This window comes from Leiobunum rupestre, unplaced genomic scaffold (genome assembly GCF_980474605.1).
Source record: "Leiobunum rupestre unplaced genomic scaffold, qqLeiRupe1.1.hap1 H1_H1_scaffold_22, whole genome shotgun sequence".
NCBI lineage: Eukaryota > Metazoa > Arthropoda > Arachnida > Opiliones > Sclerosomatidae > Leiobunum > Leiobunum rupestre.
In genome coordinates, this window is record NW_028324285.1 from 13,128 (window position 1) to 18,418 (window position 5,291).

A 5,291-nucleotide genomic window follows, 5' to 3' on the forward strand; every position below is an offset into this window, starting at 1 on the left:
ACCGGGACGACGAACACCAGCGCGACCGCGTGCTGCCGCGGGTCGGTGAAGCCCGACCGCCGCGGGTCGGGGAAGTACTCCACGATGGTGAAGGGGGTTGGATCGGGCGGCAGCTGCGGCCCGGCGTCGGCGCCGAGGTCCTTGGAGAGGTGGCGCCACAGCGCCTCGCGGACGGTCTCCCCGTAGAGGATGCGCCCCGACACGATCGACCGGCTGATGGAGCCGTCGGACGCGCGTCGCAGCAGCAGACCTTGCTTGCGCACCCCGCCCGAGGTGGTCAGACGCGGACGGGGACCGCCTCCACGTAGGGGAGAGCGGGACCCGATCCCTGACCTCGTCCAGCTGCTCCGGCGGCAGCCAGCCGGCGGTCGTCTCGGTCGAAGGCACCTATATCGCTCCTCGGCGGTGGCGAGCTGGTCCGATCTCAAGCGGGGGGACGTCCTGTCCCCGCCGCGACGCCGACCGACAAATCTGTCCCTTGCATGCCGGGGACCTGAGCAGGTCGGTCGGAGCAAGCCAGAACCGGCACCTCACATATTCATGATATCCTGAACCCTATGTTCGCACGGTTGCTGGACCTTCCGCCACCCGGAACCGAGACCTTCTTCCTGTGGGGACCTCGCCAGGTCGGCAAGACCACCCTGCTGCGGGAGACCTACCGCGACGCTTTGTGGATCGATCTGCTGCGCGCGGAGGTCTACCGACGCTATCTGTCGTCGCAATCCCGAGCGGCTCCTGGGAAGAGCTGGCTCGTCGAACGGTGCCCCATGTCGTCATCGACGAGGTGCAGAAGGTGCCCCAGCTCCTCGATGAGGCGCACTGGCTCATCGAGAACACCGCTGTTCAGCTGACGTTGTGCGGATCGAGCGCGCGCAAGGTCAGGCGTGGTGCTGCCAACCTGCTCGGAGGGCGGGCGATCCGACGGGAGTTGCACGGTCTGACCGCCGCAGAGATCGGAGCCGACCTCGATCTCGATCGGCTGCTCAACCACGGGTACCTGCCTCGGAACTACCTCGCCGACCGGCCTCGGCGCCGGCTCGACGCCTACGTCTCGGATTACGTGCGTGAGGAGATCGCCGCCGAGGCGCTGGTCCGCGACGTCGGCGTGTTCGCCGACTTCCTGGACGTTGCGGCCCTGGGCAACACGGAGCCGATCAACTTCGTCAACATCGCCCGTGAGTGCGGCGTTTCGGGCCGCGCCGGGTCACGGCATACTTCCAGATTCTCGAGGACACCCTGATGGGCCGTTGGCTTCCCGCCTATCGCCGGCGTCCCAAGCGACGGGTGTCACACACGCCGAAGTTCTACTTCTCGGACGTTGGTGTCGTGAACTACTTGGCACGCCGTGGAGATCTACGGCCAGGATCCCGAGCTCTACGGCAAGGCCTTCGAGAACTGGGTCTTCCACGAGCTCACCGCCCGCAATGCGTACTCCAGCGTCCTTTGCACAGCTCAGCTACTGGCGGCTCACCACCGGGGTCGAGGTCGACTTCGTGGTCAACGAAATGGAAGTGGCCATAGAGGCCAAAGCGACGACCAAGGTCGTGACCCAACACCTAAAGGGCCTGAGGGCAGCTGGCCCGAGACCATCCCGACGTGAGCGAACGCATCGTCGTCAGCCTCGAACCGACCAGCCGTCGCACCAACGACGGCATCCTGATCGTGCCACCGGCGGAGTTCTGCCGGATGCTCAACGACGGACAGGTGCTCTGAGAGCATTCTCAGCGCCCGACCGGCGCAGGCGCTCCTGTCGGCGACACGCCATCGCCGCCGGGGGAGCGGCAATCGGCCAGAGCCTCAACCGAGGGGATGTGACGGACGCGAACCGTTGGCTTAGGATGGGGAGTGCTGTGCATCCCGGCGCGGGCCAGTTCGCCACGGATGCGAGAAGACCCGCCGGGATAGCTCAGTCGGCAGAGCGATTCACTCGTAATGAATAGGTCCGGGGTTCGATTCCCCCGTCCCGGCTCCACACCCCATCTGACCAGGCGTTACACGGTTCCGAGCGCCACGCTTGCCTTGAGCACAACGCTCCAGCAGTGTATAACTGTGGGCATGGCGGAGTCAACGACGGACATCCACGCGCGGCTCGTGCGCTCGTTCACGCGCACCCTGCGCGCCGGCAACCGGTCGCCGGCCACCATCGACGCCTACACCCGCGCCGCCGACGGGCTGGCCGCCCACCTCCGCGCCCACGGGCGCCCGACGGACCCGTCCACGATCCGCCGCCGCGACGTCGAGGACTGGATCGGCCACCTCCTCAACATCAACAGCCCGGGCACCGCCGCGACCCGCTACCGGGGCCTGCAGCAGTGGTTCCGCTGGCTGGTCGCCGAGGACGAGGTCGACGTCTCCCCGATGGTCGGGATGCGCCCGCCGTCCCAGGAGTTCAAGCCGGTCCCCGTCCTCGACGACAACACCCTGCGCCGGCTGCTCAAGGCCTGCGCCGGCAAGGGCTTCACCGAGCGTCGCGACCTGGCGATCCTGCGCGTGTGGATCGACACCGGCGCCCGCGTGGCCGAGATGGCCGGGCTCGCCGTCGCAGACGTCGACCTCGACCGTCGGCTCGTGCAGGTCACCGGCAAGGGCCGACGCACCCGCATCGTGCCGCTCGGGGTGAAGGCCACCCGCGACCTGGACCGCTACGTCGAGCGCGCCGGACCGGCGCACCGCCACGCCGACGCGTCGGCCCTGTGGCTGGCGCAGAAGGGTCCGATGACGTCCTCCGGGCTCGCGCAGCTCCTGCGCAGACGCTGCCGGCAGGCCGGGGTGGCGCCGGTCAATCCGCATCGGTTCCGCCACACCTTCGCGCACTCCTGGCTGGCCGAGGGCGGCAACGAGCGCGACCTCATGTCCCTGGCCGGGTGGTCGTCGCCGCAGATGCTAGCCCGCTACGGCGCGTCGCTGGCCGCCGAACGGGCGCGTGACGCGCACCGTCGCCTGTCGCCCGGCGACCGGCTCTAGAACCCCACGACGGACAGGACACGCCATGGCCGAGCACGAACCGAGCGCGCTGCCGTGGGTGGCGCGCGCCTGGAGCGACCGGGACCCGCGCCCGACGCTGACGCTGCGCTGCGCCGGCGGCTGCGGGCGGGTGATCGGCGACGTGCACCACACGCCCGCCGGGTACGCGCTGCGCACGTTCGCGCACATCCCCCGCGCCACGGCCGGCGTCCCCCCCAACCTGGCCGGGCGCCGCGACCTGATCGAACCCGAGCTCGATGATCACGAGCGCCTCGCCAACGGGGTCATCGTCGGCGCCGGGGACCCGTGACGAGGCCGGGCAGGTGGTCCTGCTGGACTCCTCGGACTACTGGCACGGCGCCGAGGCGGTGTGCCGGAGCGGGCACGTCCACGGCGCGCTGGACCGGGCGCGGATCATGGCCGCGATCCGCGACGGCGACAAGGTGCTCCCGCTCCTGCCCGACGTCTAAGGCGGTGTGCTAGGCCCGCGTCAGTCGAGGTCCCGGGCGTAGCGCCCGAACCCCCACCCGCTGGGACCACGGGCAACCACAGGTGGTTGCCACGTGCCCGCGGACCTGACTCCCTCTGAACGCTCGCAGCGCGCACGTCTGGCCGCGCACGCGATGCACGCCCGCCACGATCCCCGCGAGACGACCGCGAACGCCCGCGACGCGTTCCTCGACCGCTTCGAGCGCGAGGTCGACCCCGACGGCCTGCTCGCCGAGGCCGAACGCGAGCGCCGCGCCGGGCACGCCCGCAAGGCGTACTTCGCGCGGCTGGCGCTCAAGTCAGCGAAGGCCCGCCGGCTGCGCGCCGCCGGTGGCGATGCGGCATGAGCCCCCCGGAACGAAGAAGCGGCCCCCCGCCCCGGGAGGCCGCCCCCTAGAAGCCGCTGGTCACCACAACCCCCGGCACCGCCGAGGATACCACCCGGGTGTTCCAGCCGATGCCACCGCTCACGCCCGAGGAACGCCAGGCGCTGCGAGACGACATCGCCGTGAACGGCATCAGGGTGCCGGTGGACGTGGACGAGGAAGGCCGAGTCCTCGACGGCCACCATCGGTGTGGGATCGCCCGCCAGCTCGGCATCGAAGTTCCCACCCGGCTGGTTACCGGCCTCACCGACCAGGCCAAGCGCGAGCATGCGCTCACCGTCAACCTCACCAGGCGGGCTCTGAGCCGTGAGCAGCGCCGCGAGCTGATCGCGGCCGAGCTGCGCCGGGACCCCCACCGGTCGGACCGCGCCGTCGGCCGCATGCTCGGTGTGGACAACAAGACCGTCGGGGCGGTCCGCGCGGCGCTGGAGCGGGCCGCCGAGGACGCCCGCGAGGCCGCTGCGGCCGAGCGCCGCCGCGCCGTAGACGACCACGCGGACTGGGTGGCCGCCCGCGTGGCCGAGGCGACATGCGCCCAGCGGGACGACTGGGCAGCCTGGGTGTTCGCCCACGAGGCCCGTCTCGCCGAAAGCGTCGCCGCAGCGCTGAGGCCACTGTCGGGCGCGGCCGCCGAGGTCGCCCGACGGTGGGGCTGCAGTCCGGGTTGCTCTCATGCGCCCGACACCGGCGATCCCCCGACTGAGGAAGTTCCTCAGCCGCCGACCCCGCCTCTGGGGCGGCTCGGCCCGTATCAGGTGCACCCGGTCCTAGACCTGTTCCCCCTCGTCTCCGCCGAGCAGTTCGGCGGGATCGTCGCGAGCGTCGAGGCGCACGGGCTGCTGCGTCCGCTCGTGCTCACCGCCGACGGCGGCACCCTTGTCGACGGCAGGATTCGTTGGCTCGCCTGCGAGGCCGCCGGCGTCGAGCCGCGATGCGTCACACTGCCGGACAGCCGCACGCCCGAGCAGATCACCGGCTACATCCTCGCGGTGAACGCTGGCCCTCGGGCGCACCTGTCCGCAGACCAGCAGGCAGCGGCTGCTGCTCTCGCGGCCGGGATGACCACCGGCGGTGGAGCGTGACCGCTCCGGCGCTGTTGGGCGCCCTGGATCAGGCCGGGTGCCGTCCTCGTGGCGCGAGCGCCCGCTGCCCGGCCCATCGGGACCGCTCGCCGTCCCTCGGCTTCGGGACGCATGACGACGGCTGGAGCTGGGTGCGCTGCCACGCCGGCTGCTCCCGCGAGGACATCCTGGCCGCGCTCGGGCTCGGCTGGCGGGCGCTCGCCCCGGACGGTGATCCGGTGCCCGAGGCGACCCCGCTCCAGCTCGATCCCAGGACGCTGGAGGCCTGGGCCACCGAGTGCCACCAACGGCTCCTGAACGGCTTCGAGGCCGGGCCTGCCAGGGCCTACCTGCGGTCGCGTGGGGTGACCGGAGACGACGTCCGTGGCCT

The 5,291-nt window shown here is 71.3% G+C and overlaps 1 non-coding gene across 1 annotated transcript; it reads left to right on the top strand.

The window, feature by feature from the left end:
* The first annotated feature begins 1,895 nt into the window (after positions 1 to 1,895).
* On the top strand, positions 1,896 to 1,969 carry TRNAT-CGU (transfer RNA threonine (anticodon CGU)). Its single transcript has one exon. It is a non-coding gene; the product is annotated as a tRNA-Thr (tRNA).
* The last annotated feature ends 3,322 nt before the right edge of the window (positions 1,970 to 5,291 follow it).